The following is a 20,283-nucleotide window of genomic DNA, read 5'->3' on the forward strand; positions in this document are numbered from 1 at the left end:
CTCTGACTACATGTTCATCAACTATTGTAACGTCTATATTGCACTACACACCAATAAGCACCTCACATGTGGATGATTTTCCACTGCTGACTGACAGTTCCACATTTAACTCCATTATGGGCTCCTGTAGTGTAATGCCTTTTTATTCCTGCACTGAGTGGAACCATAACGCTGATTTAGAATTCGCGTCCGTGGTGTAGATTAGTGGTTTCGTTTGGCCAGGGTGACTGATGTTCTTGAATTGCTCAATTTACTGATCTGTGCTATCGTGTGACTAGGGCCTCCCGTCGGGTACACCGTTCGCAGGGTGTAAGTATTTCAATTTGACGCCACTTCGCCGACTTGTGCGTTGATGGGAATGAAACAATGATGATTAGGGTAACACGACACCCAGTCCCTGAGCGGAGAAAATATCCGACCCACCCCGGAATTGAACCTGGGCCCTTAGCTACCGGGGGCGGACGGCTGTGCTTTCACTGAACTGGAAATACACTCCTGGAAATTGAAATAAGAACACCGTGAATTAATTGTCCCAGGAAGGGGAAACTTTATTGACACATTCCTGGGGTCAGATTCATCACATGATCACACTGACAGAACCATAGGCACATAGACACAGGCAACAGAGCATGCACAATGTCGGCACAAGTACAGTGTATATCCACCTTTCGCAGCAATGCAGGCTGCTATTCTCCCATGGAGACGATCGTAGAGATGATGGATGTAGTCCTGTGGAACGGCTTGCCATGCCATTTCCACCTGGCGCCTCAGTTGGACCAGCGTTCGTGCTGGACGTGCAGACCGCGTGAGACGACGCTTCATCCAGTCCCAAACATGCTCAATGGGGGACAGATCCGGAGATCTTGCTGGTCAGGGTAGTTGACTTACACCTTCTAGAGCACGTTGGGTGGCACGGGATACATGTGGACGTGCATTGTCCTGTTGGAACAGCAAGTTCCCTTGCCGGTCTAGGAATGGTAGAACGATGGGTTTGATGACGGTTTGGATGTACCGTGCACTATTCAGTGTCCCCTCGACGATCACCAGAGGTGTACGGCCAGTGTAGGAGATCGCTCCCCACACCATGATGCCGGGTGTTGGCCCTGTGTGCCTCGGTCGTATGCAGTCCTGATTGTGGCGCTCACCTGCACGGCGCCAAACACGCATACGACCATCATTGGCACCAAGGCAGAAGCGACTCTCGTCGCTGAAGACGACACGTCTCCATTCGTCCCTCCATTCACGCCTGTCGGGACACCACTGGAGGCGGGCTGCGCGATGTTGGGGCGTGAGCGGAAGATGGCCTAACGGTGTGCGGGACCGTAGCCCAGCTTCATGGAGACGGTTGCGAATGGTCCTCGCCGATACCGCAGGAGCAATAGTGTCCCTAATTTGCTGGGAAGTGGCGGTGCAGTCCCCTACGGCACTGTGTAGGATCCTACGGTCTTGGCGTGCATCCGTGCGTCGCTGCGGTCCGGTCTCAGGTCGACGGGCACGTGCACCTTCCGCCGACCACTGGCGACAACATCGATGTACTGTGGAGACCTCACGCCCCACGTGTTGAGCAATTCGGCGGTACGTCCACCCGCCCCCCGCATGCCCACTATACGCCCTCGCTCAAAGTCCGTCAACTGCACATACGGTTCACGTCCACGCTGTCGTTGCATGCTACCAGTGTTAAAGACTGCGATGGAGCTCCGTATGCCACGGCAAACTGGCTGACACTGACGGCGGCGGTGCACAAATGCTGCGCAGCTAGCGCCATTCGACGGCCAACACCGCGGTTCCTGGTGTGTCCGCTGTGCCGTGCGTGTGATCATTGCTTGTACAGCCCTCTCGCAGTGTCCGGAGCAAGTATGGTGGGTCTGACACACCGGTGTCAATGTGTTCTTTTTTCCATTTCCAGGAGTGTACATTGAGACAAAAATAAAACTTTCCTTCGCTGTCAAAACCTAAACACAAGCCGCTTGTTCATTACTATTTTGCTACTTTTGCACCTGAGATTTTCTTGTTGAGTGATATAATGGCTGTCATCAATTTCTGACATGGTGTGATGACCTGAGCTGCAACTGGAATTCATGGGATTTTTGCACTTCTCACGTGTGATTCCTGTAAACGTATAAATCGTATTTCTTTCTTCATCTACTTCGCGAATTTCTTACATTACGCTTACTTCACATACAGTTTATCTGCACAATTTTTGGACAACTTGTTTCCATCCTTGGGCAATGTATATGACAATAGCACTGCTGTCATCGTTACTACTTTACCAAACTAATTATGCATTTCTTCAGTATCATAACCTATATTTTTCTCCCAAAACACTTAAGCACTAAATTTACAGATTTTCCCATCGGATCTTTGGCTCTTACCATATGCCTCAGCGCTATTGACAGGTTTGAGGGTCTTCAAGCACGGCAAGGAGGAGTACACCTTCATACCCTTCACGAATTTGGTGCGGATTTATTCCCGTTTACTCTTCGTTGTAGTTGTGCGTCGCAGTGAATATAGTCAGTGTTGCGAGCTCTTAATTGTGCAGACTCACGACTTAAACTGCATCGACTTCTCTTTTCTTGGATTTGATATTTCTCTGTGTTGGTGATTCTCTTCCTTTATCGGTAGTTGACTATAATGGGCCAGTGCCTTGCAATGTTTCTCGTCTTTAGTAGTTGAGCTCGACCCTTCGTTGTACTGAATTTTGGTACCTTGCTTTTCCGTGCATTATTGTACCGTTCCTCAAAGTGCAACGCACGTTTTCAGGTTTGGTAAACAAGATAAAGATAGACACGATTCCGAATAATTCACCTCCGTATTAGTTGCTACATCTCTGGTACAACATTTTTTTCTTTATTTCCTGCCAGAATTCCCGTGCCTTCTACTCATATCGCTTTCTCCTAGGCGGAGATTTTTGCATTTTACGGTCGGCTGAAGTGGCCGGGCGGTTCTAGGCGCTGCTGTCTGGAACCGTGCGACCGCTACGGTCACAGGTTCGAATACTGCCTCGGGCATGGATGTATGTGCTGTCCTTAGGTTAGTTAGGATTAAGTAGTTCTGAGTTCTAGGGGACTGACGACCTCAGAAATTGAATCCCATGGTGCTCAGAGCCATTTGAACCATTTAAATGACTTCTCACCCGCCATTATGGGAAGGATACGAATAAAACATATTGATCCCAGCCTAGATATGACCTTATCTTACGCGCTCTAAGCGCGTGAGTCTAATGCAAACACCAAGCTGTATACAAGGGGAAGACTGTTCCCCAGAATACACAGTCTTTCTTCCGCGGTAAATGAGAGACGTATTAAACCAAGGCTACAATAACACAAAACCATATTTACGCACAGTAATGAGCTAACGAAGAACAATGGACCCAACAGACTTAAACACTCGACTCGCATTCAAGAGGACGACGGTTCAAACCCACGTCCGACCATCCTGATTTACGCTTTCTATGGTTTCCCTAAATCGCTTCAGGCAAATGTCGGAATTGTTCCTTTCAAAGAGCATGGCCGACTTTCTTCACCATCCTTCCCTAATCCGATGGGACTGACCAATTTCTTTTTGGTCCCCTCTCTCAATTCAACCCCCAACTTAACAAACAACATCTGCAAAGCAACATACGAAAATTATATACAAATACCAACCAGGAGACGACATTTAGATTTGTGACCTCATGACGTATTCCGTAGAGCAACTGACAAGAAGAAGAAGTAGAAGATAGCAAATACTGACAGACAAAAATCAAATTTGGACGACTGACACAACAATACCATAACCTTAAATAGTGCACGCGAATTGCTACTGTACTGCTTTGTAAACCTATATCTCAGTAAAAGTACAAGACAGTATATACGTTTTGTCGTTAAAATGCACTATGAAGATGTAGACACTCATAGAATAACAATGACAATAGATAATTAGGCTACTAATAATAGACTAAACGACACAGTGCTGTAGTGTCAACCACACAGCCACTACACAGTGCTTCTTCTACTATTAACATGGTTTTAAGAACCGTGACTGGCGACAGTTCCGTGGTATTCACCTCCAGTCACAACGTTAGTAGCATTCACTCGTCAGTAATTTATCCTATATTCTGTTTTTTCTTCTTCTTCTTAAATATCAAAACCTTAATTATGTAAAGTCTTTTCCAATCCACTGGTTGGCTAGTACAGCAACCGTTACGAATTATTTGAAAAAGAAAACAGTCTCGATTGCAAGATAATGATAATTTAAAAAGGTGTTTCATCCTTTTTAACACCACCATTTTATCTATAATGAAAATGAAAAAAATCTTAGTACGAAAGTGGAGCATGGTCCTATTGTGCACCTCTGCAATCAGTATATACGTAATTTAAAAATCGTCGCAAGGGATACTTACTTAGTATCTGGCAAATAAGCGTTCGTCAAAACGTGCGAGATGGGACATGGACCAATGAAGCAAATATTGCGGTAAGACTTTTGAAAGTAATAGGCATAAGGTACAAAATCGCAAGGATGTCAGAGCAGAAACTGCCAAATTTACCTGAAACACACCAACATCCGCAGACTTAGGAGTGAAGAAACAGGACCACGCTTAGAAATCTGTACATTCAGTATTTACTCACCTTTTACGGTTTTATTTGAAAATCTTTCAACTCTTTGTAGTTTTGTTGTTTGTTCTAATTTTCAACTATTCGTCATATCTTAAATGATTAATATCGATGATACCTCTACTCATGTGACATAGGTCAAGTTTCTTTTATCATAATTCATGCGCAGCAATGTTTTCCTCATGTTAGACATGTATGGTTACACGTCTATTTGGAGGAAACTGCTGCTGTGTATACAGACGATGCCACATTTGAACAGTTCCGTAAGCGTGGTCCTATTTCTGTGCTTCTACATTTGTAGATGCTGTTTCTTGTTTTTTTTATTTATTTATTAAAAATGATGTTTTCAGTTTGTGCTGTGACTTCCTTGCGTTTTTGTCCTTTTCACCTGTTGTTGTTGTTGTGGTCTTCAGTCCGGAAACTGGTTTGATGCAGCTCTCCATGCGACTCTATAGTGTGCATGCTCCTTCATCTCCCAGTACCTAATGCAACCTACATCCTTCTGAATCAGCTTAGTGTACTCATCTCTTGGTGTGCCTCTACGATTTTTGCCCTCCACACTGCCCTCCAATGCTAAATTTGTGATCCCTTGATGCCTCAGAACATGTCCTACCAACCGATCCCATCTTCTAATCAAATTTTCTTCTTCAGAAACGCTTGCCCTTGCCATTGCCAGTCTACATTTTATATCTTCTCTACTTCGACCATCATCAGCAATTTTGCTCCCCAAATAGCAAAACTCCTTTACTACTTTTAGTGTCTCACTTCTTAATCTAATTCCCTCAGCATCACCCGACTTAATTCGATTACATTCCATTATCCTCGTTTTGCTTTTGTTGATTTTCATCTTATATCATTCTTTCAAGACACTATCCATTCCGTTCAACTGCTCTTCCAAGTCCTTTGCTGTCTCTGACAGAATTACAATTTCATCGGCGAACCTCAGAGTTTTTATTTCTTTTCCCTGGATTTTAATACCTGCTCCGAACTTTTCTATTGTTTCCTTTATTGCTTGCTCAATATACAGATTGAATAACATCGGCTACAGCCCTGTCTCACTCCCTTCCCCACCACTGCTTCCTCTCGACTTTTATAACTGCCATCTGGTTTCTGTAAAAATTTTAAATGGCCTTTCGTTCCCTGTATTTTATCCCTGCCACCTTTAGAATTTGAAAGAGAGTATTCCAGTCAACATTGTCAAAAAATTTCTCTGAGTCTACAAATGCTAGAAACGTATGTTTGCCTTTCCTGAACTTTTCTTATAAGATAAGTCGTAAGGTCAGTATTGCCTCACGTGTTCCAACATTTCTACGGAATCCAAACTGATCTTCCCCGAGGTCGGCTTCTACCAGTTTTTTCCATTCGTCCGTAAAGAATTCGCGTTAGTATTTTGCAGCTGTGACATATTAAACTGATAGTTCGGTAATTTTCACATCTGTCAACACCTGCTTTCTTTGGGATTGGAATTATTATATTCTTCCTGAAGTCTGAGGGTATTTCGCCTGTCTCATACATCTTGCTCACCAGATGGTAGAGTTTTGTCAGGACTGGCTCTCCAGAGGCCGTCAGTAGTTCTAATGGAATGTTGTCTACTCCCGGGGCCTTGTTTCGACTCAGGTCTTTCAGTGCTCTGTCAAACTCTTCACGCAGTATCGTGTCTTCCATTTCATCTTCATCTACATCCTCTTCCATTTCCATAATATTGTCCTCAAGTACATCCCCCTTGTATAGACCCTCTATATACTCCTTCCACCTTTCTCCTTTTTCTTCTTTGCTTAGAACTGGGCTTCCATCTGAGTTCTTGATATTCATAGAAGTATTTCTCTTTTCTCCAAACGTCTCTTTAATTTTCCTGTAGGCAGTATCTATCTTACCCCTAGTGAGATAAGCCTCTACATCCTTACATTTGCCCTCTAGCCATGCCTGCTTAGCCATTTTGCACTTCCTGTCGATCTAATTTTTGAGACGTTTGTATTCCTTTTTGCCTTCTTCATTTACTGCATTTTTGTATTTTCTCCTTCATCAATTAAATTCAATATTTCTTCTGTTACCGAAGGATTTCTACTAGCCCTCGTCTTTTTACCTACTTGGTCCTCTTCTGCCTTCACTACTTTATCCCTAAGAGCTACCCATTCTTCTTCTACTGTATTTCTTTCCCCCACTCTTGTTAATTGTTCCCTTATGCTCTCCCTGAAACTCTGTACAACCTCTGGTTTAGTCAATTTATCTAGGTCCCATCTCCTTAAATTCCCACCTTTTTCCAATTTCTTCAGTTGTAATCTATCACTTAAAAAAATTTTACCGCGATTTTCTCATGTCTTGCACACCTCAAAAGGACCATACGAGTTATTAAGTAATCATTATTTTGCAATCAATAGTGTTCTTTTAAAACATTATTTATACTCTCGTTCACAAATTATATGTTAAATTAATTGATTTGAAAAATCAAGCAGGAAAGAAAGCGGAGATAATAATAACAACAATAATATACTAACCAGCAACTAAAATATAGTCTGTGACTGCAGCGCCGACAAGCAGAGGTTCCCTGAAGTAGGGTGCCTGATAGTAGACACCTATACTACATTTGTGCGAAGGAAGTCAGACTGCGGCTTAATGAGAGGTGTCTACCTTACATAACAGGCACTGGCAACGATCAGTAGCTTGAGTGCTTGCGTGAGAACCGCATTAAACATAATCCCAGCCATGAAGCACGTGCATGACCTCACCCGTTACCTTGAAGTTACAAAACGAGAGAAGACCTCCGACAACTTACCACAAAACTGTAGCTACTTATAGCAGAATTATGTCACGCGAAAATATGGAAGTGCGCTACAGCAAGTTCGAAAATGATCTAACATCTTGGAACGGAGAACAACAACGGAGGACCATTTCTTGTAACTACCCCCTTTATTGACATAATCGAAGCCCGAGTTTAGAAAATCGACGTCCGCCTACGAATGGGCTGAATTAATTACGACCAGAAGCTGGTCAGAGTGTACTGTATCAAAAGATAATCTCCGAATCGAATTTCCAGACGCTCTACATTGTTTACACCCGATATTGTTAACCGATGACTACTGAAGATACAGTGCAGAGCGAAACAGTCGTAAACTCTTTAGAAAACACAGCTGACATCTCTGTGACCCTGTACTCAGTGAAAACAATTCCTTGAAAGGAAACAAAATAGGAAACATGGTAATATTCTAATTTGTCTGCCAAAGAATATTGTTGATAGATTCTTCGAGTGCAGATTGATCAAGAAACTTTAACGAATACTGGGAGTTTCAGAAGAGGTTTCGTTTGGCGTTTCGAAATAAGAGGAAATTAGTCTTTTTAAAGAAACTTCCGCCATATTCTGGTCGTTAAAAAATTTCGTTATGATACAACGAATAATCCTGCACATAGTCAGGAGTTAGACTCAGATTATAACTACCTTTCCGATGCACCTTCGTCGCTGTTTCTAGCCTCGAAACTGTCATGGGAAAACAAGTGCTCATCGATCATGTGCTGTAAACAATTATTGTGCAAGAAAGAAATTTAATCCCTGGTTGAATCCAGTTCGGTGGAAATTATGTCAATAATTAAATTGTACTTGCAATAAAATGGTACAGTGTTTTCTTAGTAAAATCATCACACTTTCATAATAATCTCAATATGGATACGAGAATCGAATAACAGCAGTATCTGATTCCTCTGAGAGCACATACGATACTCGTATTCTGTTTGCTATCGTAATAGAAAAGCAATGCTGAGAAAAACGTAGTTCCGACACGCCTAGCATTCGTTTTCCTTATATTACCATTAAACAAGAATGGAAAGCGTTTCTTGAAAAACGTTACGCACCATTAACTGTACTATTCTGACACGTTTGCCTAGAGGCGTTAAGCAATGTGACAACATTGACGGACATGCAAATGCATGGGAACGTTGTTTTCTGGTTATTTTCTCATTCTGAGTAATAAAACATGTTACGTTTCGTCGCAAATCCCTACTTGACCCAGAGATCGTAGTGTCTGGCCCAAGCAGTGCAATTAAGTGGTATTACTAGCTAACGTTAACGTTGTTTTATAACAAGGGAAAATGAAGGCACTCAGATGGTCTTCTCTGTGACTGAGGCGTGGTTGCAAACATATCATAACGTAACGTTATCTTTGCGGAGGTAGCGCTAAAATTACTTGTAACAAAGAATATGTCGTCGAAAGATGATGGTCGGTCTTACTTCCGCCTGCATGTTTGAGCCCTCTTACAGCAACAATGGACATTTCCTCTGCTATTTGCTATTTTTCCGTTTATCATCACACATAGCCGATACGGGTGATGCAGTAACAGCATCTTTCCCTCTTGCCTATTTCATCAAAGAAATCCATCACCACAAACACGTTTACACAGTTACCTGTCACTCACACTTGAAGCGTACATTTTGTCTCAAGCTGGGCTATCTCCACATAATTAAATCTCAGGTCAAAACATGATGAGCTACACCATGATTGTATAAATTGGTGTTGCCAGCAAATGGGGTGTGCTTGTACAGGAAGAAATAATTTCTACGTGCTCTCATTTTAAGTCTCACCCTTGCACTTGTTTGTTCAGTGCCACAAGAAACTAATGCAAAATTAAATACTCCAATAAAAAACTAAAAATGAATATCTCGCAGCATGGGTCAAGTTTGCATGAAATTAGACTTTTCCTACGCTATCGAATATAAGTTGTATATGGGCTCATGTGTAGACTGCTTTTCCTTCTCAGAGAATCAGATGTTAGATTTCAGTAGACATTTAGTTGCTTTGTGGATACTGGATTGAAATGCTCAAACTAGTTCCCGAATCGGTTTCAAGGAATTTTTAAGGACAAAGTTACGTGTATAGTAAACCGTATTAACTGTTGTCTGACGGCTTCAGTCTTAAAAACCAAGCGCCGCGCGAAGACTGTTGCGTTGGAGAGAGCACGTCTGATTTTCTTCCCCATCCTTCCATAATTCGAGATTGTGCTCTGTCTCCAAACGATCCCCGCCTCCGACGGGCCACCAGAATCTATGCGTCCTTCCTTACAAATCAAGTAGCATGGCACTTCAACTGTGAACGTAGGGAATAACGAAAGTAATGTCGAACGTTAAATACGCAGATTGTTGCTATATAATACCACTGAGGAGCTAGGGCCACCAAGCCTAATGTTTGCGTACGACGGACGGATCAACTTCGTAGGGAAGAAAAACTAAGTCAGTACAACACTTCTGAGTGGTTTGAGATATAGTACGGTATGTTGCCGCAGCATCTGGTGACATGGGGCTGGTCGACGAGATACTATCCATACAAATTTCGTCTGGATAACTGGATAGATCCTAAACAAACGTCCTGTCGTTCATCAGCGACCTTTCCACAATAACACTTTACTTATAGGAAGCACAACGATAAAAAGGAAACACTTTGTAAATACTAAGAATCGTCGGCCTCTTTTCACGTATTTTGATAAAAAGGACAACTTCATCTACGTGTAAATAACTGCATCATAGATCGTAGTCTCAGGATCAACAAAAATGGAGCTATAATTCGCTAAGCACACGCCTACAAAAACGATATCACCAATTAAATATATAAATAAAGAGCAACCAAGACAAATATCGACGTATCAACGAGCGGGAAAGTATCGAGCCTTACAGAAGTCTCTAAAGTGAATCACTGTGCCTGACAGCAATGGTGGTGCTTCAGCATGTCCCTGAGGTGTCAAGGGCAGGTAAGTACGAAAACCATCGTAGAATCAGGTTGATAGCTCACACATGGCTTTTGCTGACTAGATACAAACATAAGAACGAAAAGGAATATTGAAGATGTGTAGACGACTATTAGTTTGGTTTTAGGTAAAACAATAGTAACAGGAAAGTACGTCTGATATAGCATTTGCTAATGGAAGCAATATTTAACGAACTTGATGACTCTTCTGCTGGATTTATCGATATACGTAAAAAAAAATTGAAATCGTAAGGTGGTCCAAGATGGTAGAAGTCTTCAGAAAAAAATCATACGTTGCAAGGAAAGACGGTTAATAGACTGTATATATGGGAGTTAAGGGGAATAATATTAAATAATATGAATGGATGGTTGAAATGGGCATAAGATCAGAATGCAGTCCTTCTCCTTTATTGTTCAACCAGTGCATGAAAGAAAAAAAAAAGTCTGGTATGGTATTAAAATTCAGGGTCATAAAATGCAAATGAAAAATATTCACTGAAGAAGCGTAAAGTGTTACAGGATATGGTGAGTGGAATGACAATGTACTGAACACAGAATACGACTTGAGAGTAAATCAAGAAAGGCGCAAATATTATTTGGCCTCGCGCACATGACGTCTTTTCTACTACTGATTGTGTTTGTGTAAAGTTTATATCTGGCCACGTTGGTGAGAGGCCATTGAACGTTTGGTCATAAGAATGCGTGTGTAAGCAGTGGTGGACGGGATACATGCCCGTCCTCAGCTAGCTATAGGGTAGAGTATGGATTGCAGCAGATATGTGTTTACCGGGGACGAGGGGCGAGCTCTCCGTCTTGGCCGAATATTGCTGGAAGGGATCCACCTTGCCTGTGGCGTATGCCAGAAGATATAACGCCAGCTGGTACTTCAGCTGATAGCTACTCGAACATTGAAGGAAGCAAGTCTGCTACAGCAAACCGTTGACTGGCCATAGTTTGAACCATGGTGAGTTCCTTGCTCAACACCTGCATCCTGGTTCATCTCCCGCCTTCCTGTTAGTTGTGTCATTGCTCTGGTCTAGCACAGTGGGCTAAAGACGCTCATTGATGTTTTTCGAGTAATATACATTTTTAGAAACTGCCGTGAATGTGCATCAAGTGTGTTGTTTAGTTGCCACTTGACTAAGTGGAATAGGTGTCTTGTTTTTTCTAGGTGCTTTGAATAATTTTAGCGTTGTTCTTAACTTACTTCCCTTCATTTATTGCCTTGAGTTTTCTATGTCATACTTGCTATTTCTCTTTAAGGCCGTATGCATTTTGCTGCCTACTGTTAAGGCCGTGCTTTAAAAAGAAAATAGTGTCCTCGGTCTCAACCCAGTTAAACGTTATTTAGCCCTTATTGCTGGTTCAATGGAATTTATATTTTCGTCTACTGAGGCTTAAATATTGGACCATAATAAAGTAATGTTTAATTCTGCCTATATGCCTGTTACAGCACAGATAATCCATTATTTAATGATTTGTTCATCAGCGACTATACTGTGACGTTCACCGGTTATAAAATGTTATTATTGAAAGTAATCTACAAATTTTTGTTACGGCAGTTGCGCAGCTGATTGCCTTACGTCCGTAATAGTTGTCATTTGGTGTTTTGTTCAAGTAGACAACAGTGTACTACCACTTTTCATGAATGTTTTTATTTTGCTACCCGTGTGCCTTGCCCAATTTGTTTGCTTCCTTGTCGCCCCAAGGATGTGGGTTTACCTCACTTAGAATTTCTCAGTCAGATTGTGTTTCTATGATATTTTTAGTGTTTAGGTAATTCTGAGAAATCATACTTAGAGTCGAGCAGTAATATCCACCCCATTCGTAAGTTCATCCTATTGTTTGCTTGACCATACTGGTTTAAACCTCACTGCATTGTTATTAGTGGATTTGTTGCGATTTAGCCGAATGTCAGACACCCCTTTAATCGCCTTCACCAATTGTAAAACTTGCTTGCCTTTAACCCAATTAACCTACGGATGTCCCCACTTATTTGAATACTATTAAAGTGCAATTTCTGTATGTTACAACTTCCTCTGCGCGATGTGTGGTTCTTTAGTGGATACAGGAGTGAGGAACAGAGAATTCAGACATTAATTTATTCTCTATCTAATATCAAATAGTAAGGATAATACGTAACTTTGTTGCTGTATTTGTAGCATCAATTGCTAACATAGATGTGAATGTAGAAAGATACAGATACAGATACAAAAGGCATATAAATCTGTCACTCTTGAATACAATGTCTATTCAAAAAATGTCGATCCCTGGCCACTTTGAAAATCCGTGAATGTTATTCTACTAGAAAAAACAGAAAGTGGGGGTTAGTGCATGATTGTTCGAACTTAAGCATACCCGCCACTAGAGCTCCGGAGAAGGGATGCTTCCTACTCATTGGCACCGGCGCCATCGCTCGCGGCAGTCCCCTTATGCCATGGTGATGGCCCTTGAAAACGAAGTGGCATAACTGGCGGAGGACATATTAAACGTGCGGGCAAACGGAAGGCGGCCGAAAAAGCAAAGTGCATCTGTAGCAAGCTTAAAATTTTGTTTTTGGTTTACATTCTAATAACGTTTTATTGGCAGGTATAGCCATTGGTTTTAGCATTTTATTTATTTATTTATGTATTTATTTTACCTGGCAAGATTAGGCCCTTCAGTTCCTCTCTTACACCTAACCAGGCGTACTCAGATTGAACGAATTTCAGTTTGTACAGAACATTATTGACATACCACATGTTGTACAGTATTAATTTTAAACAAAAATAGAGGTGATAACAGTAGTACAAGGATAATTATGAAAATCAAAAAATAATTATGACATTCAAGAATAATAATAATAATAATAATAATAATAATAATAATAATATCACATCACAGCCAATACAGGTTAAGCGTGGAGTGTACGAAGGAGACCTATTAAGTCCTTTTCTGGTTCTGCCTTGTTCTGAACCCACTATCCAACATGCTAAATATTACAAATTATGGATACAATATTACTGGAACATACCAACACAAAATCACACGTTTGCTATACATGGATGATCTAAAACTACTGGCAGCAACAAATCAACAACTCAACCACTTACTAAAGATAACAGAAGTATTGAGCAATGATATAAATGTGGCTCTTGGGACAGACAAATGTAAGAAAAATAGCATAGTCAAGGGAAAACACTCTAAACAAGAAGATTACATGTTGGTTAGCCACAGCGACTGCATAGAAGCGATGGAAAAAACAGATGCCAATAAATATCTAGGATACAGACAAAAAAATTGGAATGGATAATACAAATACTAAAGAAGAACTACTCATTTGGAGTAGTGAAATGGAGTAACACAGACCTAGAAGCACTCAATACACCTACACGATCACAATGCGACAAATATAGAATACATCATATACATTCAGCCACAGAAAGACTCACGTTAAGCAGAAATGAAGGGGGAAGGGGATTTATCGACATAAAGAAACCTACATTATGGACAGGTAGACAATTTATGAAAATTCTTTATAAAACGAGCAGGAACTAGCAAAATACACAAAGCAATCACTCATATAAATACATCGGTTACACCACTGCAATTTCATAACCACTTCTACAACCCTTTAGATCACATAACATCAACAGGTACAAAGAAAGTAAATTGGAAAAAGAAAACACTACATGGCAAACACCCGTATCATTTAACACAACCACACATCGATCAGGACGCATCAAAAACATGGCTAAGAAAAGGCAATATATACAGTGAGACGGAAGGATTCATGATTGCAATACAGGATCAAACAATAAACAACAGATATTACAGCAAGAATATTATTAAAGATCCCAATACCACAACAGATAAATGCAGGCTTTGCAAACAACAAATAGAAACAGTAGATCACATCACAAGTGGATGTACAATACTAGCAAACACAGAAAACACCAGAAGACATGACAATGTAGCAAAAATAATACATCCACAACTTTCCACACAACAAAAACTAATACAACAACATGTTCTCACATACAAGTATGCACCACAAAATGTACTGGAGAATGATGAATGCAAATTATACCGGAAAAGAACCATTATAGCAGATAAAACAACACCAAATAACAAACCTGGCATCATAATCACCAATAAAAATAAGAAATTAACACAACTAATCGAAATATCCATACCCAATACAACAAATATACAGAAGAAAACAGGGGAGAAATTGAAAAATACATCCAACTGGCTCAGGAAGTCAAGGACATGTGGCATCACGACAAAGTTGATATTATACCAATTATACTGTCAACTACAGGAGTCATAGCACACAATATCCACCAGTACATCAACGCAATACAGCTTCATCCAAACGTAAACATACAACTACAGAAATCTGTAATTATTTATACATGTTGAATTACCCAAAAGTTCCTAAATGTAATGTAACATATACCACACACTTAAAAGGAAGTGACGCTTGATCAAGTTCCGCGTCATTTTCCATTTTTAACCAGACATAACGTCTGAGAAAGGAATATAATAATAATAAAAGTAATGACTGTGTATATGAAAGTAAACATATTTTTCTTTTATGAATGTCAGTCCTATTGATAGTTGGGAATTATCTCATCATGTTCTTGCAGCTTGTGAGTTATTCACATCGAGCAGAGACGTAAGAGGATAGAATGGGGTGAAAGAGGAATAGAAAAGGTAACTTGGTTAGAGGAAGAGATATAGAATGGTAAAATTCTAAGCTATGATCGAGAGAAGAAAGAAAGAGATGAGAGGGGCACCACAAAGGTGGCTATACCGTCCGTAATATGTGAGTTTTGAGTTCCCTATTGAATGTTGAGTGGTTCTGGATAAGACGCAGATCACAGGGGAGCGCGTTCCATAGTCGTATTGCTGAGATGGAGAATGACACGGGGAAAGATTTTGTGCTATGTGAAGGTACAGCCAAGATGCTAGACGTATCCGATCTGGTACTGCGATTGTGGAATGATGATAGGTGTTTAATATAAGAAGATAAGTATTGGGGGCACCATTGACTATTTAGTTGTTAATCTGTAACTGTTCTATTTCTTTGTATGCCTTACTATCATAGGCATTCCGGATGAATCTTGCATTATTACTTTATCAACCGTCGTGTACTGCACCTACTTCTAAATTAATAGTTTTCACGTATAAATGGAGCAGACTTTTTAGTGAGCCTTAAGCCAATTTGCAATTGTTAAGTTTGATGATTGATTTTCTTAAAGTTTCAAACTATGAACAAAGCTGCAAGACGATTGACTATATAGAAGAAACTGCCGAATATTTAAGTTGTAATTTGATTGGCCTTCATTTCTATGTTATTGTACTGCTGCAGTTCATAACTTTAACTTTTTGGATTCCGTGTCCAACTCACAACTCAATTGGCCTGAAGCCATGTCACTAGGTTGTTCTTGATCTCTACTCTTTATTAACAACTCTCGCTGCAGGATTTAAAATTTTAAAACATTTTTGCTTCCGCCGATCATCTTATTCGTTTGTTTTTCTAATTGTAAAGGTTCAATTGGCTCTGAGCACTATGCGACTTAATTTATGAGGTCATCAGTCGCCTAGAACGTAGAACTAATTAAACCTAACTAACCTAAGGACATCACACACACCCATGGCCGAGGCCGGATTCCAACCTGCACCGTAGCGGTCGCTCGGTTCCAGACTGCAGCGCCTAGAACCGCACGGCCACTCCGGCCGGCTCATTGTAAAGAATCTGATAGATTCTAATATACTTCGTTTGTGGCTCCAATACCTTTCCCCTATCCTAGCAATTCCATTTGGTTACAATTAAGAAGAAGCAGAAACACATTCGCTAATTTGTTTTAAAAGTGAAATTCTGAGCTCGTGACTGAGTACATAATACAGATTGACTCTTACGTAGAGGACAACAACAACAAGCCAATTTTTAAAATGGTAATTATTTATTTAAATAGCGGTGTTACTGGTTTCGACCCGAAGGGAAGACTGCTAGTTCACGTTACGACAATTTTTCATTAGCTTTCACTTTTTGTTTTCCGAAATGATGAAGTTACCTTCGGATGTTGGTGTCCTACGACCAAAACAAGGTGTGAGAAATTGTCTTTTCAACTGTAACTGTGACTCACAACGATTTTAGATGTTGTATACAAATTATTCTGGTGGAGATATTCTGGTTACATCCATTGAAAGGGCACATTCGATTTCCTTTCTCATCCCTCCCTACTCCGAGCTTGTACTCCGTCTCTAATAACATCATGGGCCAAGGGACATTAAGCACTAGTCTCTTCTTCCAGGGTGATTCACGAAGATATGCAACTATTTTAATATGTTATTCTACAAGTAAAACAAAGTCCGCAAATGTTTAGTTGCGGAGTTCCTGCTAATAAAAGATTTTGCCTAAAATTGAGGAACTCCTCTAATAAGAAACCATCGCAGAACCGTACGAGATTAAAGTAAAGGACGATTTCCATTAATTTTGTTGTTATTGGTCTGGTGAATCTAATAAAACATTACCCAGACGTGTACCTGCAGTAGTTTTGCAGAACATCCAGAGAAGCGAAGATTATTATACAATTAAATTTGTTTACTTTCCATTAAGAATGTAGAAACGCTTATGTCATTCTTTGCAACCGCTAGTGAGTTGCTTCAGTCGTTTCCTAACCTTGAAACGAGTTAGCTTTCTGTATTATTCAGTGAAAGAACATAATAAAAACAGTGTATTTAAGTGAAACCAAATAGTAACTGTTGCAGTTTGTAGATTGTTTATGATATAGTGACGCCTTTCAAATTTACGACAGAGGAATACACCGATATGGTGATTATTTATGGCAAATGTGAAGGTAATGCTACGCTGTAGTTAACGAATATGGCTGAAGTTATCCATCTCCGAGGATTCCGAGTGCATGAACCATTAGCGGAGAATTTCGAATGTTGCGGGAGAAGGTTCTCTACGTAGAGTTCATATCCAGTACGTGGGTTCGACATGTGAAGACGATGATGAGGATTATACGGATGCTGTTCAACATAGTCCGGGTAGCAGATCACGACGTATCTCTCAACGATTAGGCATCTAATGTATGGCGTACAATGAAGTTCATAAACAAAAATTCCATCATTTACATCCGGAAGATCCTGTCTTTCTCTTGGACTTGTGCAACAAGTTAAATACTAATTGGCTGTTACACAAATACATTTTATTTACTGATGAGGCACAGTTTACTCGAGATGGTATAAACAATTTACATAACGACCACGTATGGTCTGAAGCAATCTCACATGCAACAGTGCAACGCAATTTCCAGCAGTGATTTACCATACATGTGTGGTGTGGTATAATCAACTCACACTTTATTGGACCATTCATTTTCCCAGTCCGACTGGCGAGACGTGCTTACATTCCCTTCAAGAAGAAATGCCTTCCTTGCCCGTCGGAGATGTCCCACTTTTTACGCGATTGCGAATGTATTTTCAACATGATGGCGTGCCTTCACATTTCACCAACGCCGTTACTACACATTTAAATGAACATTTTCCCCAGAAATGGATTAGTGATGGCCACCCAGATCGCCCGATTTAACACCAATGGATATTTGTGTATGGGGATGCATGATAGACATAGTTTATAAGGACAAAGTCCATACACGTGAGGCATTACTTGCTCGCATTATGAATGTAACAGACGAAATTAAGAACCACCCTGTGAAACTGAAATGAGCATCAAAATCTGTTCATCACGTGAAGTTTAATGCACTGAACACGGCGGAGGCATTTTTGAACATTTATTGATAATGTGTTGTGAAATCGTATGTACACCGTACAACTTCCTTAACGCTGAGCTTAGTCTTTTTCAGTTTAACATGAGTTCACGTGTGCTATGGTATCAATAAAATCAGATTATCTGGTAATATATACAGTTTCAGCTAATGTTATTACTATCATTCTTCCAAAATTAAATTCTCTTCAACTTCTGTTGGAAACTGTGTCCAATTGTTTGGAACTTAAAAAACAAACTGTGCTAGCAGTTAATAAATTAAAAAGTATACGAAATTACTTCTTCGTTTCTCGGGATGTTCTGGAAAACTACTGCAGATACACGTCTAGGACATGTGTTATTTGATTCATCAGATCAAATTCATTTCATGCAATATTTTTTATTAGCTGTAACTCCGTAACCAAACATTAGCGGACCTATATTGATATTTAAAAAATTCTTTAGTTTTACTTGTAGAATAACGTATTAAAATATTTGCGTATCTTCGTGAATCACCTGGTATATGGGTTTGTGTGTACAATTGAAATGTAGCATCAAGAGGAAACCTACGATAAGTGCACGTCAGAAGAGCTCAAGATATATTCGATGAACTATTCGATGTAGGTCAAGGTGCATCGATTACTGAAAGTTACTTCCGCCTTCTTTCTGCGGGTGATGTTTCAGATTCACTTCTCAGGGTGAAAGAACGCTTTTACATAGATCAACTGTAGTGGAAACTTTAAATCCTAAATAAAGGCATGCTGCTTCCCATTAACGTAATCAAAACAAGAAGAAGATTGATCATACTTATTTGTCTCAGGACGGGAACGAGGTATTATTCCTGTAGTCGAGAATCAGGCATTGGAATGTGCAAACGATAACAATACCAAAGAAACTTCCTGGCAGATTGAAACTGTGTGTTGGACCGACACTCGAACTCGAGACCTTTGCCTGGATAAAAATACCATTTTTTAACAGTCATCCATTTTCAAGAGAGGTAAAACTGTTAAGACATTAATAGGGCTAAGTTAATTTGCAAATATAATGGGTCCCATGCCAATAGACGTTCAACTACTTCAAGATACAAAAAGATACATGATGCATGATCCATAAATTTACCATGCACACGTTACGTTTTGGGTCATCAGTCTTCTAACTGGTTTGAGCTGCCCGCCACGATTCCCTCTTCTGTCCCAACCTTAGATCCTCAGTTATTTGATGTGTGTATTTCAATCTCTGTATTCCTCTACAGTTTTTGCCCTCTACAGCTCCCTCTAGTACCATGGAAGTCATTCCCTCATGTCTTACAGATGTCCTATAATCCTGTCCCTTCTCCTTATCAGTGTTTTCCACATATTCCTTTGCTCTCCGATTCTGCGCAGAACCTCCTCATTCCTTACCTTATCAGTCCACGTAATTTTCAACATCCGTCTGTAGCACCACATCTCGCTTCCATTCTGTTCCGCTTTCCCACAGTCCATGTTTCACTACTGTGCTATAGTCGTACATTCTTAGAAATTTCTTCCTCAAATGAAGGCCTGTGTTTGATATTAGTACACTCCTCTTCGCCAGGAATGCCCTTTTTGCCAGTACTAGTCTGCTTCTGATGTCCTCTTTGCTCTGTACGCTTTTGGTTATATTACTGACAGGTAGCAGAATTCCTTAACACCATGTACTTCGCGACCATCAATTGTGATGTCAAATTTCTCGCTGTTCTCATTTCTACTACTTTTCATTACTTTCGTCTGTCTTCGATTTACTGTCTGTACTCCTTAGACTGTTCATTCCGTTCAGCAGGTCATGTAATCCTTTTTCACTCTCACTCAGTATTGCAATGCCATCAGCGAATGGCATGATTGATATCCTTTCACTTTGAATTTTAATTCCACTCCTGAATCTTTCTTTTATACCATAAATGAATAAAATGTACTTGTCGAACTCCGAGTATCAACTGTTTGTTGCAAGTGACTTTAGACGCACAGCAATTGCTTCTTGATAGAAAGGTATGGCGGCATTGTTGGCTGGGAGACTCCTAGGGGTAGGATCACCTGCCTAATGACAATAGATTTTCTTCCTCAACACACAGTAGTGATTTGCCTCGCAATATTTGAGAGTTGTGTCTTAAGCTCAATTGTTGAATTCTGGTGTCTTTAACTGTTGTGTGTGTATTGTGGTGTCGTGTTTTAGTTTTTATAATGACAAGAGA

The sequence above is a fragment of the Schistocerca gregaria genome, chromosome 1 (assembly GCF_023897955.1).
Source record: "Schistocerca gregaria isolate iqSchGreg1 chromosome 1, iqSchGreg1.2, whole genome shotgun sequence".
Taxonomy (NCBI): domain Eukaryota; kingdom Metazoa; phylum Arthropoda; class Insecta; order Orthoptera; family Acrididae; genus Schistocerca; species Schistocerca gregaria.